The sequence below is a fragment of the Rhineura floridana genome, chromosome 4 (genome assembly GCF_030035675.1).
Source record: "Rhineura floridana isolate rRhiFlo1 chromosome 4, rRhiFlo1.hap2, whole genome shotgun sequence".
Lineage (NCBI taxonomy): Eukaryota > Metazoa > Chordata > Lepidosauria > Squamata > Rhineuridae > Rhineura > Rhineura floridana.
In genome coordinates this window covers 157,407,336-157,434,285 of record NC_084483.1, presented here as the reverse complement: position 1 = coordinate 157,434,285, position 26,950 = coordinate 157,407,336, and positions in this window count along the sequence as shown.

Sequence of the window (26,950 nt, the reverse complement as noted above, 5' to 3'; positions counted from 1 at the left end):
GACTCTCTGGCTCCAGCGCCACGTTCCCTTAAGCCCTCCCCAAGCGGTGCGCTCCCAAGCCTCGCCGCCCACTTTGTGGCTTTTTCACTAATCTCTCCCCCCCCTCTTTTCATTGAGGTGGCGGTGGGGAATCTTCCTTTCTTTTGAAAGTCTTGGAGGGCGTCTGTTGTTGGCAATGGGAAGACGGAGGGCTGCCTAGATGGATGCGCTTGCTGCAGAGACCCCTTCCTCTATGGTACAGCATCGGAAGAGGTAAGAATGTCTCAAGCGAGGGTGGATTCCCCCCTCCTCTCCCCGTGTGTGTGTGTATGTGCTCTCTCTCTCTCTCTCGCACAGCTTGTCTTACAACCCGTGCCGGCTCTGCCATCTAGAGCACTTTATGAGATAACTCCAGTGAATCTAATAGGTTTCTCTCCCTCCCCCTTTCTCTCCCATCCATCCATCCCTCTATCCATCCGTCTGTGTTTCTGTGTGTGTGTGTGTTCAGGGGTGAGTATCCCCCCTCCTTTTCTGTCTCACATACACACACACACATATACACAGAGGCAGGGCTCTCTGCTAAGGTGAACTTGGAGACTTGCAAATACCCACATGCATGTGGTACTCTGGGATGCCTTTGGATCCAGATGCTTGAAAAGCCTGCAGGGCTGCTGAGTCGTTCAAAATAGAGTCTTTTTGGAAAGAAAGAAAAAGATCAAGTTTATTCTCTCCATTTCTACACACACACACACACACATGCATGCACACACACACACACACAGAGGTCTTCTGCCTTTTTCTTTTTCTTTTTGGTGCTGTGGATATTACTGAGTAAGGAGGCTCAAGGATTCAGTCATTTGGAGTTCGCTGAATCAGGGTCCATCTGCCAAGGGTTCTTCAGATATACATATATATACACATAGCTGGTGTTGGTCTGAGGATTTTTTTAAAAACAAAATATATCTTCATTTGAAGAAGAAACAAAAAAAAAAAGAAGGATGCCTGGCACAGCAAGAAGCACTAAGTACCTTCCGGAGATTATATTTTCAAACCAAGGATAAATGTGATTCGTCAAAGGTAAGAGCCGGGGTGTTTCCTCTAAAACTCTCATTGTATGTATAATTCAGCTCTTTCTTGAACGTCTTGGAGAGCTTCTGAGATGGGTTTGAAGGGCATTTGTGAGGAAATGTCTAACTTTATTTCTGTGTTGCAAAGAAGCTCGATAACAGAGATCTTGTGCAGGGAAATAAAACTTGTTTTTTGCTTTGCTCTTAATAAGGAAAAAAAGGAGTTCAAAGGAATTTGCATAGCATGTGTCTGTTTCCCCCCTCCCCTCAACTGCTGCTAGAAAATTTAAAATAATTTATGCTGGAGTAGATCAAAGATCAAGATGGGTTTGGAAAGGGAGAGGAGGAGAAATGACAATATTCTATGAGAACAATAATTGTGGGGAAGGAACGGAAGAGAAATGTGCGGAAGCCATCTCGAGATTAAAAAAAAAATCCTGCAAAGCTAAGGAGGAACTTTGCTATGCAGATATAACTATGCTGTGTATGAAAACATACAGTTCAAGGACAGAGGATCTTGGGAGACGTCATGGAAAGAAATGGAAGCTGGAGAGGCAGCAGGACAAGCAGGGAACACCTGAGATCAGGTGAAATCCCACCATGTCTTAGATAGACAGGGATTCCTGATAATGTAACAAGGAAAGAAAAGATGGTCCCAATGGGAATGAGCAGGTACAACTATCAAAGGTGGGCATATAAGGAATGGAGATCCCAGCTTGAATGTGCCATATCATGTCACTCCAGCATCATCAGATGTTTATAATTCCCTGGAAGAATTGGGCAGTTGATTTGGAGGTGGTGGCACTTGTAGCATGACAGATCAAAATGGAAAGTATATCTTGATCATTTTCACACACTCACACTCACAGTATTTAAAGCTAGTGTTCTAGAACCAAAATAAACTACGGGAAGGATAAGCCATAATCAAGGGATCCCCAGCAGACAATGGTTGGGGGGGGTCATTGTGACCTCTCCAAGCCCCCTGTCCACAGATAAGTGGGCAGTCGCTGTACTTTATGACCACTTCAACCTACAGAAAAAGGACATGATAATATGTAGCAGGGATATATATTGCATGTGGCATATCTAGTGATCTGTTTCCACTTACATGGGATGCTAAGGAAATATCAAAGTGGTGGGGGATTTTTTTCATACTCCTTGGTGAGTGCTAGTGGGTAAGAGGAACTTCTCTCCTCCCCCCCCCTCCCGTACCTAGAGGCAGGAAGACAGCCAGAAGACGGACCCTGTCAGATGAGTAGCTTAGCTCTACTGCACTCCAACCCTATGCATTGATTAGGTAAACACATATGTTCTCACAGTACCAATCACTGGGAAGTCAAAGAACTGCTCTGCAATGCCAGTCTTTCCTCCTGTTTCATGGATGTGGAGAAACTATGGCACCCTCAGGTGCCACTGGGCAACCAATGCTGATTCTGTCATGGAAACGGTGGCATGTGCTGGAGCCATCATCACGACAATGGTCTGAGGAAGCAGAGAGGCACAAGGTGGCTGTGCATTGCTTTTCCTCTGCTGCTTCCAGGTTTTCCCTCACTTTGGTTGCTATCCTGCAGACAGACCATTAGCTTGCAGTGAGTTGCACATTGGCACATGCCCAGTCTATGTGGTTTGCACCTTCTTGTCAAAACAAAAACAAAGCAATGAGGACTGCAAAACCTCTTCAGGATTAAGGATATGCTGAAAGCGGTGGAATGCTTTAAAAAAACACAACACCTGTCCAAATATACCTTTGTAACCTTTGGGAACTGGCACCTCTGCACAATCATGTGTATGCTGATATTGTCTTCTCTGCCATATGACTTTGATGAAAGAAACACACTTAGAACCCAGCTCTTATTTCTGGCTGATTAGCAATGAAATCTATGTGTGGAGTTCCTTATTTCTGGGATCTAGCACAGACAGTTTCATCTCTGCAGACAGCAATAAAGCCAATGTTAGCCACAGTTCTGCTGCTCCTTCCTTCAGCCTGCCTACTTCCTCCCCGCTGTTGCGGCTGCCGTTTAACAATACTTGTTTAAATTCAAATGTGGAATATAATCACTTGGTTTGTCCTGCTCCCCCTGCCCTTGGGAAAATGTGGTCAGCCCACTTAACATTTCTGTGGCAGCCCCTGTATGTGCCTTTCTGCATGGTGGGATAGGAGTTGACAGCTCTCTGACAGTCCTTTACAAGTCATCTTACTCTATCTCTTTCATGAGAGCCGTCAATCTGTTGGCTGGTGTTTCAAATGTGACAGTCATGTCAGTTTTAGGAGTGCGTACATAGATATGCTTGTTCCGGAGTGGAGATTTTGCTGCTTGCCAAGGGACACTGGCACCATCATTGTGGGAATGGTGTGTGTGAAGCTTTATTAGAACAATCAAGTGTCAGTAGTGAGTAGTATGCAGGTAGGCATTTCTCTCTGAGCTTCTAGCCAATAGACTAGAGTGAAAGATGCTGGAGAGACACCCCTGAATACTTTTTGTCCTCAGAAGAGAGAGGGGGGCAATATTCATCAATGTTCCTGTCCTCATACTTCAGCCCAAACCTCTCAGCATTATTTGCAAGGATAGAAAACAATTCATGTTTTTACTTCATTCAGTCATAAATGAGAGACTTTTGGGTAAAGATTCCAAACTCAGGCTCATATGCATTTGAGACTAGTAGTGCTCTGAGATATATTTGGAGCTTAACTGTCCCCCTCTTCCCCAGTCTGTATTTGTGATCTGTGTTTCAACCTATTTTGAATTTTACTGTACATGACTTGGATATATCAGTTTGAAGCACCATATAAATAAATGAACAAACCATTATCTATGATGTGCTGAACTGAAGAACTCTAAGGTATAGCTTTAACCACAACCAGGAAAGGTTGGTATCATTGTACAGCCAATTAAAATTGAGCTAGGAGCCATGAAACTACATTTTTCTTGCCTTCAAAGAACCGTGAAAGTAGATTTGTGGCCAATAAATCACAAAAAGCAAAAATTGAATAGAATATTTCAGGATGACCATATGTACAGTTTGTACAGTTGTAGTGACCATACCAAAATCCAGTTGTAGTAACCATACCAAAGTCCACTAAGCTTTTGACAAATCCACTGGTTCAGGAAGTTATTAGGGATGGGATCTACCCATGCCACCAATTTGCCCCGTGCCCTCCAACCCCTGCATCACAGAGGAGGCATGGAACCCCCATGGTCAGAATTAAGCGGATTTTTCACCCATCCCGACCTGTAGCCTGTTGCTTGCCCCACAAAGTGCCTCCTCTTTCTCTTCAGTGGTATGGCCCTGCTCGGGGAGGCTGTTGCTGCAACTTCCGCTCCATCATTTCACCTGGGAGGGGGCTCTTTTCTTGCCTCCTCCTTCTCCATGATGCAGGGGTGGGCAGGCTCAGGGAAGATTGACCGCAGGTGGATTCCATCACACACACACACACACACACACACACACACACACACACACATGGGTGTAGACCAGATTTGCCTGAGGCTTGAACTGAATTGGGCTGATTCAGGGCGCATCGTGGCACATTGGTCAAGTTGGGTTGAGACACCTCCAGATCACTGTGGGTCAGGTTGGGTGGTCCAGAGCAATCTGGGTCTGTCAGGGGGCAGGAAGGAGAGGCAGCCTGGGACCTACCTGACCACCTGTTGTGTCGTCCCAAGAAAAGATAGGAGTCTGATGCTGCCTGACTCTTTCCTGCTATTGCAGAGAATCATCAATCTTGTGGGGTGCAGCATGCTTCTTTGCAAGTGTGCTTTCCCTGCAGAGAAGCCACTCGGAAAGCAGCATCCACTGAAATGAACGCCCCCTGCTCTCAGTGTCTCCTTCCCCCACCCCCTCCTGGCCATATGTTTAATTATTATTTTAAAAACCCTCCTAATTAAACATTAGTTCCTGTCCCGAAACTGGGATCTGGGTCAGGCCAGGTGGTCCCTAGGTTGACCTGATTGTGCGGGCCAGTTCGGATCCAAATGGCAGATCAGGATTTGTGTTGAAAAGCCCTAATACTTACACTTGCATCAATAATCATTTCATATTCTTGTGTTGTTTTGATACTCACCATATATCAATCCTTTCACCATAAATCTTGCAGTATTACTTTTTCCTCCAATTAATTAATGCACATCTTTAAGACTACAAAAACCATGATGCAGTGTTATTGTAAGTGAAAATACATATACCGCTAGAACAAATTTATACTGAACAATTTAAAAAGCAGTGAACAATGGAGTATATAGTGAAATGAGAAAATTCTATTTTAGCCAGTGGATTTTCTGTAGTACTCTCTTTCTTAAGGCTGGCAAAAATGAGAGAAATGACAGAATTTTCCCATGGATGTATATCACAAGTTGAAATCTACACATGAGCCAGGGTCCTCTCATTGTTGGTTCTGTGATTAATGAAACATCTAGAGTAATATCTGGATTTTCGACATCCACAGTCCAGTTCTAGAAGATACGAGAGTTTCCTGGTGTCCTGGTTCATTAATGTAAAACACAGGTGAAAGTGTGGAAAGCTGTTTTGTTGGAGAGGGAATGTTCCTTGGGGTACCTTTTGTACCTTTTTGTCTGTGTCCATAAGTTGTAATCGACTTGAAAGCATATAACAACAAACAAAGTGCAGGGGTAGTCAACGTGTCGCCCTCTAGGTATTGTGGGACACAACTCCCATCAGCCCCAGTCAGCATGACCAATGGTTGGGGATGATATGGAGTCCAAAAATAACTGGAGGGAGCACATTGGCTGTCTCTGGTTGAGTGTGTTATCCTGGCATCCGCGGAAAGGAACAGGGTTACCACAGAATGACTCATATAAACAAACAATGGGCATTTTTCTTCTAGTAGTTACAAATTAGATCCAGTTTTTCCCAGTATTTAAGAGACTGCTGGGAACATAGAGTATGAGAGCTTGCTTATGGCATCAAACTCTAAGGGCTTATTAAAAAATATGTCAATTTGCTAAAGTCTCTAGATGATAATAATGGAACATGGCAAACATTAATCAGTAGAAAAGGGATTTGAGAGCCCAAGCATTTAGTGAAGAATCTAAGAAAGCACCTATAGAGTGAAGGACCAGCCTTCTCCTGTATTGCTAGACTAAAATAAAAACTATGTCAAGTTTAGACTTTAATTTTTTTTTATTTTAAAAGACTTATATCAAAAGAAACTCAAAGCACATTATATCATCCAGAGGAAAACCTATGGCGTCACTAACAAATGTTGTTGAAGAGAATGCAAAAAGCTTTCAAGGATAACTGCATTAATTTGGGGCTATTCTAATTCTGTTACCCTTTTATCAATGTTATGGGAATAAAAACAGTCACTGTTCCTTGTATCTCCAGACTGGACACTCGGGGGGCAGAGGGAGGGGGAGGTAATTTGGTTTTATTTGTGACTTACTACGTTTTTCTGAAAGTTATTAAAAAAAATTGTTTTAAATGTATGGGAATAAAAAGGTTTCCAGTGAAAATGTATAACCTGTACTGAATTTATTTGTGGTAAAAAGCCTTGATCATCACCAGATATGGGGAGACTGAAGCTGTGGGCACACAAGTCACTTCAAAAGTAGCCAGAATGGTTTTTATGGCTGCATTTTGAAGCGACTCTTCCCTCAGCTGGACACACCTCCCTTCCCCTCTGCTGACTTCAGACCTTTAAGGACTGCCCACAGCAAAGCACTGAATCAATCTCTGTCTGCCTGAGCCTGCAGCAAAGCGTTTCCATTGGCCACACCTGGAAGACAAATGGGTTGATCTATCAATCCGTTGCAAAATCTGCCTGAAGCGGAATTAAAAAAAAAATGTGTTCAAGCTAATCTGAACAGGGTTTTAGAGTAAAAAAGGGCAGAGTTTGACTAATGTCATGTGCCACCGTTTTCAGAAAAGACAATACAGCAGTACAACAGTAAGTGTCTCTCTACCCTGAGAAGAATTGTTCATCATTGGCCAAATGTTGCTTTGTAGCATTGCTCTCCCAGCCATTAGATTGGGATCAGAGCTTGGAAAAGTTACTTTTTTGAATTACAACTCCCATCAGCTCCAGCCAGCATGGCCACTGGATTGGGCTGATGGGAGTTGTAGTTCAAAAAAGTAACTTTTCCAAGCTCTGATTGGGATTGATTTGCCATATCCCTTACCATTATGAAAGCATTGTGTGACTTCCCCCGGCAGGGGTGAGAGGGTGCTGGCCAGTTGGAGCCAATAGGAGTGGCATCCTTAAAAGGGTGCTGCTACATACCAAGCAACCTCTGCATTTGGTGCAGCATCTCACCTACACATGGAGTAGCTGAGCTACTTGCCTTTTGTGGTCTGAATAAGATTTATGGGGATGCTCCATGGCTGCTTTTGCACATGGGGCTTATTGTGTCAGTTTCATGGATTAAAATGGTAGTACTTCTATTCAGGTTTCTAACATTCCCGTCACATTGCAGTACCTGTTGCATTAAGGAACGGTGGCTTTTTCGGCCAAAATCCTGGCATTTCATGCAAATGTCTTTCATACTGCTGCAACAAACAACACTTTGTTTTTGTCCCTAACCCGCTATACACATGCACACTGTAGTTCCCCGTGATTCACCATGCGAAAATCTTGATCTCAAGCTTATCTGCCGTGATTTTCCTAAATCCAGTCTTGCTCCTTAATCCCAACAAAAAAACAAGATCATGTCCCCTCCATTCAGCTAAAAATAGGAACAATTCTTGCATATAATATGCATGATTATATGTATAATAGTATCATATACACTCCAGGTTTTCTAGAGTAACCAGCACATATGCAGATACCTACAGCACTGCATAGAAAGAACTATATATTAATATTTTAATAAAATTATGTGGGAGAAATATAGTACTTCATGGGGTTTGACTCTTTTATACTTATTATTCATCTAATATATGTATTTTATTGTATATAACTTTTCATATAATTGGTCAGACTTAAAAAAAAACCCTCAGTGCATGGTGGCTCAGATGTAAATGGGTGTTCAATGCAAGAAACAGTAGTTGAAACCACCAAAACCCACGTTTAAATCCATTTAAAATGGATTCTTCCTTCATCCGTAGCCAGGAAATGCAGAGGTGAGGAACTGCATCTTGGTTTAAAATAACCAGCCACATTGATGGCTATAGGCTCCAAGTGTTAAAGTACCGGTGGCCTATCTGAAAATAATATCTTTGTAGTACATTGGATTCCGCTGGTATATTTTTTGTTTTGGGAGATATAATACAAGCGATGATATGGGTTCTCTACACTTTTTTATATTCTTTATCTAAAATAGTTTGTTACAATAGCTTTAAGCCATGTGTAGCAGAGAGGTAACTGTGTAAAAATGAAAAACAAAATAAACAAATAAACAAATTCCATTTGCCGAGCTACTACAAAGCTCTTAACCTAGTCCCAGCTGTTGCTCTTGATCCCACCCTATCTCCAGATTGGAATAGATGGGGTTGTCATTTTTCCCCCCTGATTGTAATAACCTGAATTACGTTCAATTTGGAAGGCTGCCAATGCCCTGCATGGCACAAGCAGATGCAAACATGTCACTAAACAGCCCACAAAGATGCTGTATGGGATACTGAAAACATGACATTTAAAGATGAGGCCGTTAAATTGTTTACTTTATTTGTTCTCTCTGTTGCTCTTGATTGCTCCTCTGTCCCCCTCCTGGATGTATGTTTAATTAGGGTTTTTAAAAGTCCTAAATTCACCCACTTAACTTATTTGGGTGTGTCTCCAAACTGGGGTGGGTGGTCACTGGATCAACCCAGGACAGGTTGGCCTGATGCCCACCCCACCCCCAGATTGGAGCCCAAGGTGGATGGGGTGTGTGTCTGTGCATAGCTATAGTAAATACTACATTGGCTTCTGGGTGATCTCAGAAGTACTGCTGATGCCAGGTTATCCACACCCTACCTCTCTTGTGGTAATATGCACTACATGTACAACGTATACCTCAGCTCCTCCTCTGAAGTTGCACTTGCAGATTTCAAAAGACACAGAGGGCAAGTACTGGGATTTAAAGAATATTGCTTTTCGATAGCAAGAGTTAGGGACCTGTGACCCTCCAGATGTTGTTGGATTATAACTCTCATGTTGGATTCATTGGCCAGTGCCGGTTCAAAAGCATTCAATTGACCTAACAGGCTGGTATTGATTCACATTCGTTCTTTATCAGCTAGCCACTGCTTTTACCAATTCATGGTATTTTTCACTCGGAAAAAATATCAATATTAATATAGATATTTGTAAAGGATATATTGACATTTTAAGGAAATATTGATATTTTTAAAGGAAATATTGATAAATTATCAATTTTACAATTGATGTTTTAGAAGTGTATTTTTTTTAAAGTCCATTTTCAAAAATAGCGACAGAAATATGCTACATTAAAATCTGATTCTCAGTGATTGAGAATAAGCAAATTAATGGAAAATCTGGTACTAAATCTGAATTCGGTACCAAATCGGAATCTAGCACATCGCTATTAGAGACCAACAACATCTGGAAGACAACAGGTTCACCATCTCCATTGCACATGTTCTACCTGAGGCTGTCGCTGGAGTGTTGTGAGTAAATAGGTAGTCTGCCAGCAAAACATGTTGGGGATATTGCAAGATATGAAGCTGGTGGCATATATATCCTTCTCATCTAGTAATCAAAGGTTCTGTAGTACTTTTGTGCCAAAAAAGTATCCTGTGGCCCCTCAACAACTTCCCTTCAAATTATGAGAAAAGACATTGCATCTGAAAACTATCAAAGGGGAGAGAAAATGTCAATTAAATTCTCATGAGCAAAGTGCAGACATTTTTCTCACACTTATCTTTTGTTGTGGCTGAGGGTTGGACCTGAGTGTCCTTTCTTTCATTTTATAAATTATAGCTCTAGTGGTTTTCACTCTGCAGCCTTCCTGGGTGCTCATTGCTGAAAAAAAGGGGGGAAACTGCCTACTGTGCACCTGGCAGATGTTTGTTGCTTTTTTAAAGTGAAGCAGTAATGGTACATCTGACGGGGCAGAGCCACATAGCTACCTTCCAGATATCTGTAATACTGCCACTTCCCTAGACCGAGCTGGGACAGGGCTATGACAAAGTCAGGGCTGTGTGATTGCATGCTGGGAACTCTGGATTGATGGTGGTTGTCCCACTGATGCAACCGTGTGGCCCTGACCTCACTGCAGCCCTGCCCTACCTCTAGCCAAGTAAACAGCAAAGACACTAGTGTTAGGTAGGTGGCTCCACTACACCTTCCCACTGCATGTGCTGCAGCTGAAGTCAAGTCTTTTTCTTTTTTACTTTTTAAGCAGGTGTGGGGAACCTTTGGCCCTCCAGATGTTTCTGAATTACAACTCCCATCCTCCCTGGCTGTGCTTCTGAGGCTGATGATTTGTAGTTCAGCAGGGCTGAAGGTTTCATACACCTGTTTTAAGAAATCACAGTGGAAATATTAAAGTAAAACAGAAGAACTTCCCTTAAAAACAAAATCAGTGGCTTCACTGATCTCAGCTGCTTGATAGCCAGCCTCCTTGGTTTTTTGTGCTTCAACTGAAGCTCAAGGACTCCTGTCATGAGCTTATCCCTCCCATGGAGCCTTTTGAGTTCAGGACATGCAGGCAACTGGAGAGGCTGCAGACTGCTGGAAAAATGTTTAATGGAAAGCAGAACACATACACCACTCTTGGCCATGTCACAATCATAAAGTAAACTCAAAACCCCGCACCCACTGAAATCTAAAAGACATTCCGAAGTGCCCTGGAAAAGAGGCAGAAAAATGCAAACCTTTTTTCACAGGGCAGGAAACTTTTTGAGAAATTGTAGGGTACATTTCAGCATAAAAATCCTATATAGTCTTTCTCTAAACCATGATGATCTACTTAGTTGTAATGGCTAAAACTTGTTGGTGGACTTATCCTCCATGAGTTTATCTCATACTTTTTCAAAAAGGGACAGATTCTACTAATGGCTATTACCATATCTTGGGGTTGGTTTGGTCCATGCCCTTAATGCAGGAGTGTGGAACTTCAATCCCAGTGGTTGACTAGGCCCAGGCACTCCCTCTTCCAAGACCTCACCCCTCCTTGAGTGCTTTCACCTGCTCAGAATGTGTCCTTAGACTGTGATAATGCCTTTCATTTACTTGGATGGAGACCCAAGAGATGTGCATGGATGTGTGGAAACCTCTTCCATTTCTGTGGCTGGAATGTTGCCTACTTTACAGAAGTAAGAGTCAGACCTGTTGCTCCACCTAGTTTTTCCTCTGGCCCTGAGCACTTTGGCCTTTTGTTCAAGCCACCACTGGCATGCTGCCCTTGGACGGTTGCGCATGTGGGAATGTGGCCCTCAGGTTGAAAAAGCTTCCCTGCCCCTACGCTCATGGGAGAGGTGAAGGTCTCCAAATGCATATTGGATTACTATTTTTATTTTGTATAGGGAATGTTCCTGAGTCCAGTGCATCTCAGTTCTTTGATCAGAACTGAATGAACCTACACTAGAATGTTACACCTCCACAGAATGCACATAGGAGCATAGGAAGCTGTTTTATCATCAAGTCAGATAACTCGGCCATCTAGCTCACTGGCAGGGGTCTTTGGAGTTCCACACTAGGGATATTCCCTTCCCTACCTGGAGATGCCAGCAAGCCTGGAACCTTCAACATGCAAAGCAAATGCTTTACCACTGAACTGTGGACGTTCCCTGAGTATTACATATCTCTGTAGTGCTGCTTAGTTAGCTCTGGCAATGCTAGATTAGATAGGACATGTGATTCTGAATATAGTAGCAGCAGAGATAGAAGGATTTGGATTAATACGAAGGTGTTGAAAAGGCCAGGGTGAGTATTTTCAAAAGAGATGTCCTCTAATCCTCCCTACAGGTGTTGTGATGTCACAATGGTTTTTGTTAAACTAGTAAGATAAGGAGACAGGTCCTGGAATAGCCAACAAATCCTGGAGCTTAGATTCTGGTTGGCTGCAAAACAAGAGGCTGGACTGGTGCATCCCAGCACATGTCAGCATCTGGTACTCACAGGAAAAGAAAGGTAGATTAAGGAGGAGGTTGGCTGTGTGTAAATTAATAGCAAGTTGCTCCTTTCCTTTTTTTAGTTGGCTTTGTGTTGCACTGAAAAGACAGACTGAAAACATACGTTGTTACCAGAGAAAATTCTACCTCTGGTCTCAGTAGTTACATTAGGGCAGAAAAAGACATTTCTGTCAGGACTGAAAATGATGTTTCTATTAGGGCTGAAAATGATACATTCTGAATGGCGAGAGGCAGCAATGCTTGTTTGTAGTGGTACTGTGGATATCCTTGGATTCTGGCACAATTATATGGGCTATACTAGAGACTTCAAAGATCAGCATTGGGTTCTGTCTGTGAAAGTGAGGTTCATAAGGAACTTGACTATGCATTTGGTTATCATGAAGAGGGAGGTGGACATACATACATACTTGATAGTGTCTTAGTTTGCACCATTAGTCTCCAGGGAGGAAGAGCTCAATATTTAGCTGTATCTCTGCTGCTGACTTCCTGGCAAGGCTGGCACCAGTCATGAATGGGCCCTTGGGCACCAGCCTGCCCTGAGCCTGCAGCACCATAGCCCAGCACCCCCTCCTAATACAAGCAGCATGGGGCTAATAAGCCTACCTGCATGCCTCACCTATTATGGAATGATGTGCACACATAGTGCACATAACTGTCATCAGTTAAGATAGCGGTGGTGGCGGCAGCCTTAGGGAAGCCCCCAATGCTAACTTGGGTGATGGTAGGCATGTGCATGCAGCACGCATGGTGTTCACACTGATAGGAGCGGTAAATGGGGCAGGCGGGCAGGCTTATTGAAGCCAGCACTGCCTGTATTAGGGGGGTGCCTAGGAGCTCCCTCTCCATGATCCGCTGCAGCGTTGGATTGCAGGACCGAATGCTGCCATGGATCATGCAATGGAAGGGCCCTTCAGGGGCCCCTCAGGGCCCAACCTGGCTTTCCTTTTGTGCTGGGCCTGCTTCCTGGGCAGGCATATCTATAAAGTTTATATCAATAGAACACAAGCAGAATCTACAGATTCTTCTGCTTACTGGTATTGGAAGAGTCCTCTTCAGGTGTTAATGTTCCTGTGTTATTCAGCATTGGAGCAGGGATGCACTGGGTAGCCCCAACTCTAGCCTTCAAGCAAACACTGTGACCATCTTTAGTGACAGAGGTTTCACACACACAGCTGTGCACCACATCCCTGGATTTGAGGACCATCTGTTCTTCACATTTCCATCTTTTTTTCCTCCTCACTTATCCAGCCCTGCTTTCAGACACCAGTTCAGCATTTCTATAGCTTCTCTTGACTCAGATGAAAAGGAGAAATGGAGGTATCAACAGCATGCTGGTGACATCTCAGTCCTGCTGCCCAGATAACTTCATCTATCACTTTATATAAATATGAATTCGTAGCACTATGATCCCAACTGCAATTATTTGTATGTACAATTTATATTGTACAGTTGCATGTAGAATTTACAGTTATCAGACTGCTGAGTCTTTTCTTGTGGTGGCAAAGTGTATGTGCACCTCTCCGGTCCACCGTATACCACATGTAAACTGGGATGCGTGGGAAATTATGATCTCCCTGTCCTCTTTTAAAAGCCTGCTTTGCAAATGGTTCCACCCCGCCACAGATGGTGGTTTCAGAGTGGATTGTAGTGGAAGCTGAGCACCACCCTGTACCAAGGTTGGTGGGAAGTTCTTGCAAGCTAGATGGGCTGACATCTGCGGTTTAAATTTCTTCCCTGAAATGAAATAAAGCTTTCTCATTTGAATCATGTGAGCATGCATTCTCTGTTAACTTGCTCACCTCCACTGCTGCGCCATATGAATACATTGCAACACTTGAATACAACAAGGTATTCTTCTGTCGTTGATAAACAACTCTATCAGGTAGCAGTGTAGTGTAAATGAGTGTGCTGCACATTCTCTGTGGTGTGACAGATATTCAATCAGCTTGTTAAGAACTGAATCAGTTTCCATTAAATGTCCTTATTACATCAAATAAAATTGGCAATTGTGCAGTCTGTTCTTTTCTTCTTCTTCACCTGAATTCTACCCATGGCAGACGGGTGGGGTGGGGTGGAGATGCTTACCTGACCTCCCAGCAGGTGAATCACTGCTGCTTACCAGGAGAAGTAGGGATGAGGCAGTCTGGTGCAAATACACCAGCAGAGCCAATCCACCACTCCTGATGGTACATTTGCACTACATCCCCCTCCCTGCCACCTCACCCCTCCCAGTGAGCAGCAGGGACTCACCTGCCATGAGGTCAGGTAAGCACCTGTACTCCACCATGCTGTCAAAGCCTTCAAAATAATGATAATGGGAAACTTGTTTGCTTCATGTTTTCCACTGGCCAGCAGAACACAAGTTATAGGGCAAAAAACCCTGTATTAGAATCACTGCATGGCTTGGATACTGACAGTCAGGCTCACCTGGTGACCTGAGCTAAGCCAGATGTCTGCCCTCATGGCATCATAAGGAAAGGGATCAAAAAGAAACCTGCCAACATTATAATACCTTTTACACAAATCTAGGGTGCAGCCACACTTGAAATACTATGTATCGTTCTGATTGCTGCATCTCAAAAAAGAAATTGTACCACTTGAAAAGGTGCAGGAAAGGGCAACCAAATTAAACAAGAAGTTGGAGCAACTCCCCTTTGAGGAAAGGGTACAATGTTTGGGGCTTTTTATACACCCAAAACGCTGGTGTATACGACCATGTGTAGTGTGTGTAGAAAGTGGTTTTTTTCCCTCTCTCATAATACTGAGGCTACATGTTGGGAGATTCAGAACAAACAAAAGGAAGGACCTATTCATATAGTTAAATATGGAATTCACTAGCACAAGAGGTGCTGATGGCCACCAACTTGGATGGCTTTGAAAGTGGACTAGGCAAATTCATAGAGGATAAGACTTATCAATAGCTATTACTTATGATGGTTACTTTCTACTTCTAGGATCAGAGACACCATGCCTCTGAACACTGGTTGCTGGGAAACAACAGCTGGAGGGGGTTGCCATCCTCATGTTCTACTTGTGGGCTTGCCATAAGTATCTGGTTGGCTATTGTGAGAAAGAGGATGCTGGACTAGATGGGCCTTTGGTCTGATCCAGCAGGGCTCTTATGTTCTTACATCAGGGGAGGAACTTGAGGGGAGCTGCCCCAACTAATCAGCGCTCTTGCTTCAAAAGGGAGATTTGGGATAGAAAAAGAGAAGTTCAGTATCAGAACAGGACTGGCATTTGTCAACTGCTGGTGAGGTGAAGGCAGCTTTCAAGGGGCAGCTCCAGGGCCTGTTAATCAGGCAGTCAAAGGATGTGGTTGTAACTCATTCAAGGAATCAGACTCCATGTCTACTGATGGTTCCAGAGTCTTAATAGTCATTGAATAAGCTTAGAGAGGTGGATCACCCTGGCCAAAGAGACTAGTGCACAGGGCATATTAAAAGATTTGTTCTTCTGCAGAACCTCTCAGTTAAGAGAAGGTTGAAAGTTTACGAGGCTCTAATACTCCCATCTGTCTTTGTAGTCAGGTCAAAAGACTTAATTCTTGTGCAGAAATTTAACAATATGACGTACCTGATAGCTGGCTTTTCTTAGGGTACAAAGTCCTGGCTGGTATGTCTAAGGATGACAAGGTTTCTTTAAGCCAGAAGCAGATATGCTTCTAGAATTGTCCATTTACTTGAGTATGAGTTCAATCAAAATCAAGGAGACTTATGAGTGTTTAGAATGGGATACCTAATTTCACAGTGTCTGGGTGATAGATGTTTCTCACTGTAGGGGCATTTCGATTACACACATTGGAAAGAAATGTATGAGGGTAGGTTGTGGGATTGCAAAGGCAATCCCTGCCATTATTGATATGCCTGATGGCCATCTCTCTCCCCACCCCGGCAAGCTCATTTAGTCAGTGTGTGAAGGAGCTTTAGCTACATTCCAATGTGTGTATGTAGTAGACCTCCTCCATAGGATTGGTCCAAGTCATGCCCCTCCATGTGGAAGAGCTGTATGCACATAAGCCCATGCAGGGAGCCCCTTCACACATTGTCCAAATGTGTGGACAGGAGAAGGCATGGCTGCTGCTGGGGACATTTGATGTCAGTTGAACCCCAGTTGTGAAAAGTCATTCATCTGTTAATGTCCAAACTCCCGCCTGCTTCTACGTGGGCTCTTTTTCAACAGGAGCATATTTTTTCTATCCTCCTCTGTGGAAGAACTGTGCCAGCATGCTCTTGCCTTAGATATTCCATAGAAAGCCATTTTCACTTTCTTTCTCCTACCTCTTTCTGTAATGTCTGAAGTTGCCCATAGGCGAGAAGGTTTAATGTCACTTCACATAATATGTAGATTGACAGACTATTCCCTAGGTCACCTTTCCAGAGAATCTGCTGTTAGTAGTCTTCAGTTACTCAGGTACACTAGAGTCCTAGTTAGGATACAGAATGGATTCCTTTTTGCACTCTTATCAAGACTCTGATACACATGCAGTCTAATATGCAGCCTGTACATGTACATAGAGACTTTAACATGTGGGCACATTCAAATGCACACACACCCCAGTGCATTTGGAGGTGGTACAGTCTGGGGAGACTACTCCATCTGTTCCAAGTGTCTATGTTAACTGTTTGACATGGTTGTGACTCATTTTATTCCATAATCTGTAGCTAGTTTTATTTTATGCCAGCTCTGTTGTGAAGCTCATATCCAAGGGTTGCATTAATTGCTGTATTTAGCCATTATTGGCAAAGGTGTCCATGCCCTTTACAAGTTCTCCTTTATTTCTCTCCCCGTCATTCTCCTTCACCTCTTCAAATCAATGAATTGAATGATTACAACACTCATTAATACTTTTCCTGCTCATTGAACACAAAGGAGTTTTGTAATTTTTATTTGGATGAATCACTGGTTGAGCTTTAGCAAGAACAAAAGAAGCATCTCTTGGGAAAACTGGCAATGCATCACCTAGTAATCATGAATCTGACCCTTTCATAAGGTGGCTTCCAAAGTTACAATTTTTATTTGCGACCTTTGCTTACACGTTTCTCCTTGACAAAACATAGCCAGAAGGAAGAATTTTGTTCCATGTCTAGCAGCTAGCTATAGGTGGTATAGTGAACTGATTCTGAGATTTTGTATGTATATGCCTGACTTATGAATAGACATGACAGGGGCGGGGCTGGCAGCAGCATGCAACATACTCAAGTAGGAATAGGGAAAACATTCAGTTTGCATTTTAATGTGAACCTACCTAATTTGCACTTCCCAAACCAAATTGAAACCGAAATGCAGCTGTCCTTTGAAATTCACACTTCTCCTAATGTTGTGGTTCTCCAAGCCAAAAAACAACACAAAACACCCCCTACAAAAAAGGCATATATAGGGGAAAGTGTTCACACAAAAATGTGTATTACCAGCGAAAATAGTATACAAAAATGCATTGCATTAGAGAAAATTACTTGGAGAAAATGTGTATATCAGGAGAAATGCAGAAAAATACATATGCATTTCTATGCAGACAGAATTTGCAGAGTGATGTGGGAATAGGACAAACTGAATGTTAAGATTTGGAAAAATGAGAAACTGAGAAAGACCAATATTGATTGATTCATCCATTCCAATACTCAAGCAGGTACTAAAGCCCACAAGCCCCAGGAGTGCCTGCTGGTGCTCTGATGTCTGACCCTCCCTGGCATTGCTACCACTTATAGGCCCACCCAACACCCTAATGGCTGCCACCACTTGGAATCCTTGGCAGCACTAGCACCAAAGCTGCCAATCATTCCCCCAGACATGCTTACCCCATTGCATGGCTCTGATAGGTGCTAGATGGCTGCCATGTTAATTTTTCCACAAGTATAGCCCTTAGTGGCCTTACTTGGGTCATGGCTTGTACTCTATGTTTGCTTGTTGCTCCAACCACAAAACAGAAGATACTATTTCTTGTTTAAGGTTCCATAGTAACAATACAACCAAAATGACCAAAGAGTTGGAGAAACTCCCCTGACAGAAAGACAGAGGCAACAGGGAGAGCTGGGTTTGAGCTCCTTAACCATCTTAGAGTGCTTGGCTGTCCCCCTGGAAATTTGATGTGGGAACTTTTGTTACCTGTTGAAGTCTTTAAGCTGTGCCTTTCCCTGGACTCAGCCATATACTGTAAATCAGGGATTGGGAGTTTGTTACCTCCAGAAGTTGTTATACTACAACTTCCATCATCCATGACCACTGGCCATGTTGGCTGGAGCTGATAGGAATTAGAGTCCAGCAACATCTAGAGGGCACATCCACATTCTGCATGGCAGAACAGCTGCAGACATTCCTGCATGAGACTGATTATCTGGATCCATTGCAGTCTGGGTTCAGGTCTGGGTTTGGAACTGAATCAGCCTTGGTCATCCTTATGGATGACTTTTATAGAAAAAGGACAGGGGAAGTGTATTCCTGCTCCTCCAGCTTGATCTCTTAGCAGCTTTCGACACCATGGTACACTTCTGGACTAGCTCTGCAGTATGGGGATTAGTGGCACCATGCTATGGTGGCTCCTTTCATACTGGCAGGGTCATGTCCAGACAGTGGTATTGGGAGAGTGCTCCTCGGCTCCCTGGTGCTTGCACTGTGACGTGCCACAGGGTACTATCTTGTCCCCAGTACTTTTCAATGGCATCTACGTGAAGCTATTGGGAGCAGTCATCAGGAGCTTTGGAGCAAGGCGGCATCATTACATTGAAGGACAAAAATTGGATTTCAAGTGTCTCAACTACCTCTTCTATGATATCTATCTTATTTCTTCCCCATCCTTTTATTATATTGAGCTGGGGATTTTAATAGATTTCTTCTCCTCTAATATTAGCTTCAGTTATTTAGAGAGAGCAATTTTAATTGCTTTCTTAATGCCATATGGTGCAGAACCATGAGACTGCAATGGGCGTTTTGCCTGTGTCAATCAAAATACATATTGCTTTCGTCTATGTCCTGTGATTATATAAACCAAGGGGCTTCTATAAATATTATATATAAATATAATTACATCTAAAATGTGTTTGTATTGATCTGCTAGGGAGAAAAACAAAACAGCCAAGTCCCAAGCCAGTTCTTTTGCCTAAATACAAATTGCTGGCTCGGAGAAAAACCAAGTTTGGAGCATCATGTTATCCTCAAAGCTGCTGTTTTGGCTCGAGTGGGGATTTGCAGGTGCATGTACTTGGAAGGTCACGGCCTTCAGCATTAAAAGGAAAAACAGTTTTTGCAGGAAATCAATACCTAGCCCTAGCAATCAAGACCAAGTTGCTCAGCAACAGTGTCTGCAGAATGGCATCCAAAGCTACATTGGCTGTGTTCTGATTGAAGAAACAACAGTGGTATCAGGTGATGAGGAAGAAAAGAACATGACTAAATATGTTGTGGTGGTTGCTGTTGTGTTTGTATCACTTGAACTGAGAGCAATGGTCTCTCTTGTGACCTGTAGTCTGGTTTTATGCAGCTACTTATGCTTTTACAGCAGAAGCAGAGCCTGCAGCTCATGGATCGGAAACCTGTGACCCTCCAGGTGTTGTTTGACTCCAACTCTCGTCAGTCCCAGCCAGCACAGCCAATGGCAAGGGACAATGGGAGCAGTAGTCCAGCAACATCTGGAGAGCCACAGGTTCCCCACTTCAGTTGCAGGCAAAGCAGCATGATGTCCTGGACAGTGAGACCAGTCCATAGTTCTTCCACTGGCCATTACAAATTCCTATGCTGCTTAATTATAAAAATATTTGGCCAAGCAATAGAACAAGGGAGGGGAACCTCTGGCTGGCATGCAAGGCCCCCCCCTCAAATCTATCTGCCCTCTCCTGACATCATATGTGACATTAGGTGTAGGGCAGATGGAGAGAAGCTGCATGACTGAATAGGCTGCACAACTGAATTTGGCTGCAGAGCTGAAGATCCCTGTAGAAAGCTGGTTTGAAGTCACTGCCCATCAGCCATCTGTCAAGTTTGGCCCACAAATAAGAGACATAAGGATCTGGTCTGCTGTCCAGATCAGGGTTCCCATCCCTGTGATTCAAAGATCTAGGGTAGGAACAGCTGCAGGTTTCTATGATCTCCTGGTCAAGAGACCACTTGTGGGGCCTCATCTCTTGTCCATCAGTGAAATATCCATGATTCTGAGCTCACCACAGTCTTCCTAAGTGCTGGAAGAACAACAGTGAGGGAGAATTATGCATTTGCTGAATGGAGCATGGCCCGGTGGGCTCCTTAAACACCCAGTCAACTAATCAACTCAGCCAGCTGCTCACGTTTTGGGCAGATATTAGTGCTGGCAATGATTTGTGCCTTGGATCTCTCTCCTCTCCTCATCCTAAAAAAGCTCATTTAATTCCCAGGTTTGGGGCTGGAGTGAAGATGTATCAGATTCAATTGTTAGTGCTGCATCTGCACAGATGGTTGTTGTGGTCAGGTCTCATTACTGGATCACAGTAATCCAGTAATGTGCACCACACATTACCACAACTGCATCACAACTTGCAGTTTCTTGCACCACAGCTGTAGACCTTTCACCATGGCACTCAGAATCCACAGGGATTTAGTTGTTAGAAGAAATAATATCAGTTTGGAAACTTTAAGAACTGATTTCTTGGCATCAAAGTCATCCTTTGGCTTTTGTTTGTTTGTTAAAATGCTAACATATGGGAACATAGGAAGCTGCTCTATGCCAAGCCAGACCATTGCTCTTATCAAGCTCTGTATTGTTTACTAGGGATGGGATCCATTGGCTGGTGCCACTTTGAAAACATTCCATCAACCTAACAGAAAGCATCAATTTGATCTTTGTTCTTTGTCTGCTATCCATTGCTGCTACTGGCCCAATTTTTTTACATTGCAAAAATATCAATATCAATATTTTGGAAAGATTTATCAATATTTTGAAAGAAACTATCAATAACTTGAAAGGAACTATCATTAATTTGAAAGGAATTGCAGTTTCACATCTTGTTTCTCCTCCTCCGCTATTATACGCTATTATAGGCTTGGCTTGTTTCCTCCCTGCTTAGAACTTGGATTATTTGAGTGAAGGGGAAAGCTGCTGATGTTTGAAGCAAACAGGATCACTCTACAAAGATGGAGAATATGATTAGCATTGAAAAATCCAGTGCTAAATCTGAATTTAGCTGAATTCTTGCCAATCTCTATTGTCCACATTGATTGGAAATGGCTCTCCAGGATTTCAGGCAGCAGTCTTTCATAGCCCTACCTGGAGACACTGGGAATTGAACCTGAGGCCTTTTACATGCAAAGCACGCATGCCCTAAACAACATTGACCTAGGGTGCCTCCCATACCATATCCACGAACTGCTTCATAACACATTGTTGAAGCTGGTAAAAGGCACTCCTAGCCACTGCAGCCACTTGGGCTTCCAGTGACAATGATGGATCAAAGAATACCTCCAGACTATAGACCTGCTCCTTTAGGAGAGTGCAACCCCATCCAGAAAGGCCCATGAACCACCCATTCACATGGCCTCCATCTTACCAGCATTCATCTTTACCATATCGGCCCTCATCCAAATCACCACTGCATCAAGACACCAGGGCAAAATGAATGCTTAGGCTGTAAGGAAGTATTTCTCTTTATGAGTTTTTTTTGTTCTTTTTAAAAAAATATATAGTCTTCTTCCCCTTCTTCCCAAAGCAACTTTGCTACTGAACCAGGTTTCCAGTTTTGTTAGTCTAGAGATTCCTAAACAACTTAGGGCCTGTCTTATCTGAAAGAGAGCACCTTCTTATATATAGACTTGCCCATTTACTGAAGACAGCAGATGAGATCCTCTTGGCTGTACAACAACAGCCACCAGTGATCCACCTTGCAATCACCTGGGAGAGAGCCTTTATAGTGATAGTGCTTACCATGAGGAACAGCTACCCACTAGATAAAAAACATGCACTGATACCATTATGTTTTCATGACATGCTAAAAACAAACCTATTCACACAGGTTTGTGCTGACTTCACATACTACCTCCGAAGAAGGCTGTTGCGTTGTATCAACTAAGTCCTACTCAGAGTAGACCCATTGAAATGAATGAACCTTAATTAGCTGTGTCTATTAACTTCAATGGGTCTACACTGAGTAGAATTAGCATTGCATACCACCCATAGTATTGTTGTGATTTTGTTTGGGGGGGTATGAAGGTTTTATATGGATTTATGATGTATTTTATTACTTGTACACTGCTTTGAATATTTTAGTATAAAGCAGTACAACTGTATTTTTAACTAACTAACTAAATTTTATTGTCTAACCCTCTCCATGGGATGTTACGCCTAACATTTTCTCTGATATTATTTACCTCCTTAGAGCTCCAGTTTCCCTTCTTGACCTTCCTTCAGTGGCAAAGAACTTCTGTAACAAGCATTTTCTGAAATCTTTAAAATATATAGAAATTATGTTCCTCCCTTAATACTCTTTTCCTTGAGCTGAGGAGTAGTATAGCCACTGTGTATGACAAATGAACTGGGGTTGAGGTGGGAGAAAGGTGTTGTTTTCCATTACCACACAAGGGCGAAGCAGTTTTCGTTGGGCATCTGTAGCCTACTTTACATGAGCAGCAGGCAAAATGAAATAAGGGGGGTTTTCATATGTTTCATATTCTGAACCATTTGTCACCTTTATTGCTATTCCCCAAATCATTTCTCATTTATTTCTGCCATTCTTCAAATGAAATGACACAAATCCTCCACCTGAGGTTTAAACAGTGTTGATTGAATTCTTAATATTGCTTCCTATGGCTTGGCTATGATATTTGCTTAATACAATCTCATTGGTACTTACCATTTTCCTATTTACTTTCCCTAATTAATATTTTTGTGATCGTCTGTAGCACCTGCCACCTTCACACGCACACAAAGATTTTATAATTGTAAATTTGGTGTTCCTTATGTGTCACCTTTCTTTGTTAAATTTCATTCTGCCTAAGGCACCAATACTTTTTTTTAAATGCTATATACATTTTCTGATTCCACATGCATACCATTTTGATAGTCCTAGAACAATCTACCCATATAATAACATATCTTTCAACACCTTAAAGATTTAGAGATTTATTGTGGTGTGCATTTTTGCAGACCAGAACTCACTTCATCAGATAGATAAAGTATTGTCCTTAGTTGGTAGAGGTAGGTAGATAGATATGGTTAGAAGAAGGGAAAATAAGTGTGAAGTCAAATCGTCATAAAATGCAAGCGGTTCAATTTGTGACAATTCTACATAAAAATATACAAAAACAGCCATTCAGAACAGCTGCAGCTGGTGATAACATACCCTCCCCAATCACCAACAGAATGAAAGTACAACACAGAAGTTGGATGCAAGGGCCACAGCAATGAACAAAAAACAACAAACTTTCAGACTCCTTTGTGGGCATCATATTACTAGAAGAAGTTAGCTGGAATGGACCCCAGCTGTTTTCTCCTTGAACAAAACCACCCTGGCTCGATCCTGTCGATCTGTGTTTTCATGGCCTACTCACCTGAAAGGTGTGTAGAGAGACTCTGTTTGCTTTTACCTACCCTTACTCTTCAACAATCTGCCTACTCCTGCTCATCAACAATCATTGCTGGGGGAGGGGGAGCCCCAAGGAGAGCTCCTTGACACATCCCCTTGAGACAGCTGTCAATGACAGGTAGGTTAGAACTTTGTGTTCACCATCCAGTTGCCTCTGGGTGCTCTCCAAGGTAGCCTAAATGTACTTCCAAACATGCTCACACCACCTGCAAGTTGTGGTCTCTATAACAAAATCAGTTAAGTCAGATGCTCCCAGTATTGGGATGTTGGCATGCTCACCCTTCACATAACCTCATTCCTTCTCACACCTGAAGTGGTCAACTAGGGATGGTGGACAAATTCAGTTCAGTTCACATTGAAAGGCAAACCTACCTGACCTTCTGAAACAAAATGTGAATAAAAACACAGCCAGCCTTAAAAACTCACATTGCTCTGAATTTCACAATGCAGTTCTCCAGCCATGTAACATGTACAAAAATGCATATATTAGGGGGAAAGGGTGCACAAAAATGCATAGATTAGCAAAAATAGCATACAGAATGCATTATATTGGGGGAAAGTCCTTAGCAAAGATGTGTATAATAGGGAAAATGCATAGAAAATGTATATATTAGGATAAATTTGCACAAAAATGCTGATGAATTTTCATGAGCCACCTTGGGCTCCTGCTGGGAGAAAGGGTGGGATATAAATAAAATAATAAATAAATGAGGACTTTTTTAAAGATGTGAGCTGATGTGGAAATATGCAGAACGGAACTTAAGTGTGGGGGGAAATGGGAAAACGACTTAAACAAGGACTCAGACTTATTACCACACTGTAATCTTCCTTTCAAATTCTTCTGTTAAAGAACAGTGACCTTAGTGTGAGCAACAGAGTGTCCTGATGGATCGCTCATGCTAGTTTCCGAGTGGCTGGGCAAATACCATCATTGGGGTGAGGTAGGGGTGTTGAGAACACAGTGCAGCAGGGAAATGGTTAGCCCCCTCCACCCAGGGTCCCAATGCAGATCAGGGCCTCCTGTGTCTGACACACAAATGCAAAGACACATTTAACATCGCCTAGAGTTTGGCCAGAATATTGCCACTTTTGATGTGAGATTAGTATCCGTTTGATCTTTTGTGCAGGGGCTGATCCGTTAGCCCTGTGTAAACAGCAGAAGGGTATTGCTGGGAGGTGGCATAGCCGAGAAGACCATTGGACATCTGCCCAAATGAATGAGTCCCTGATGCTATGACTGATATTATCAGGTCATGTGTGGTCCCATTTGATGCCCAAAGTTAGGGAGAGGGGGAAAAGTGGGGTGGTTTTGGAGGAAATGGGATAGCTAGACCAGACTCCATTATGTCCACCTGAACAAGAAGTGGGCTGGTTATAGGTCTACTGGAAAAGAAGCGGGATAGCATCACAGAGCTGTGCAAAAATCTGTCTTCCAGTTTCCCAAAAGTTTCCTTCCACTTCCGTTTTTGTGTGTGTGTGTGTGTTTTGCCTCCTTCTCTGGGCACTTGACCATTTTTCTTCAGCAGTTCAGTTGCTCCATAGCTTTGAGCTTACCTGATCTTTGTGCAGGAGCTGTGGATGGAGTGTCTGTGCTGTCCTTTCCTGTAAGCATTTCTACAGCATTCTGCAGCCCCCTCCCCTGGCTTGGACTGCCAAGATTTCCTGATCCCATGGGAAGAGTTGCCTCATGGTGTCTTCTCCTGGGCTTTAACTGAAATGTGGGCACCCATGAAGGCTGCAGAATGCAGAGCAGCAGTGAGATTTATAGAATTAAAGAAAAGACACTCACAAACACCCCTCAGCCACCTTAAAAGTAAGCTTGACAAAAGCATACATCTCACCCATGTGAATTTCATTGCAATTTTCTCTGCCCTTTGATAGTTTTCAAATGTAATTTCTTTTCTCTTTAATTGATGGAGAATGGATGTGTATGGGAAACATTTTAGGCATAGCTGTAGCCCTGAGAAGAAAAAGGGTTTTTTTCTTGGTTGTTACTAGCCATGAAGGCTATGCTCTGCCTCCATGGTGGGAAATATGTTTCTGATTACCAGCTACTGGAAACTGTAGGAGGGAACATTGCTGTTGCACTCAAGTCATTCTCCCAGACTTCCCATAGGCATCTGGTTGACCACTATGACAATAGGATGCTGGCCTGATCCAGTATGTTCTTCGTATATTCTTATGTTCTTCTTCTTCATCTTATTATTTTTTATTATTTCTGGTCCTTGAGTTTTGTATCTCTCTTACGTGGCCAATTGTTGCAATGAGTAGATCTCAAATGGTATGGTCATGACAGGGTAGGGAAAGGGAAAGGAAGGGAGCAATGATTATTTTGTACCTTTAAACACTACTGTGAGGTAGGCCACAATGGTTGAGCTAATTCAAGAGACTAAGGGGTCAGCCCAAACCTATGGCTAGCAATAACAGGTCTTAATGGAGCTGAATAACCACTGCTGCTTCCACACCACCACTGCTTGCACTGGCCATGATAGATGGTGGGCAGGCCAGGAAAGAATACCCATTGGTTGTGCCAGCTGTCAGGCCCATTGCCATCATGGGATGGCAACAAGGTTGACACAGGATCCAGCAGATCCTGTACCAACCCCACCCCATCTCGTGGGGATGTTCCTAGTGGTAGCTTCTATCCACCTGCAATTTGAGTGGGTGAATTGGGGAGCTCATCACTAGTACAGGCTTTCCTCCATTGGTGAGGTTCCTCCACTGACATAGGGTGGTTGAACCAGGCAGGGCAGGGCATGGTGAATCAAGATTTTGGAGTGCTCTGTAAAACATGAAAGATCTCAGTGTCCTCTAGTTACTGTCATGAGTCCTGTGGAGAACTCTTGTGAGGAGGAGGAGGCTTGAGATCAAGGGGAGGGGCCTAGTGGAATAGGCATGGTGAATGAGGATGGTGGGAAGGAGCTCAGTAGTCTACCCATTGACATGCCAGCCCCTGAGATTGATGCTAACATGGGTGACTGGATGGAGCCACTGGCCTCTGTGGCAGCACTGCCCACGGCAGCTGATTAGCAGCTGGACTTGCCTCCTGCCACAGGTCCTCCCACAGTTCAGGAGGGGATGCCAGATGTGAAGTTAGAGGGGGATCTAGTAGAGTTGACTCCATTCCCATCATTACAGAGTTGCCATTGGTGGTGCAGGCATAAACAAACTGATCCTGTTAGACTACCTGTAGGAGTGCCCACATGCTTGCCCAGTCCCAAGCAAAGAGAAAAGACCCACAAAAGTAGCTGTGCCTGCCCCATCCTTTATTAAGTGGATTCAGGGGGCATGGCAAGTATTGCAACAATGTTTTTGCTTGATGTTGTA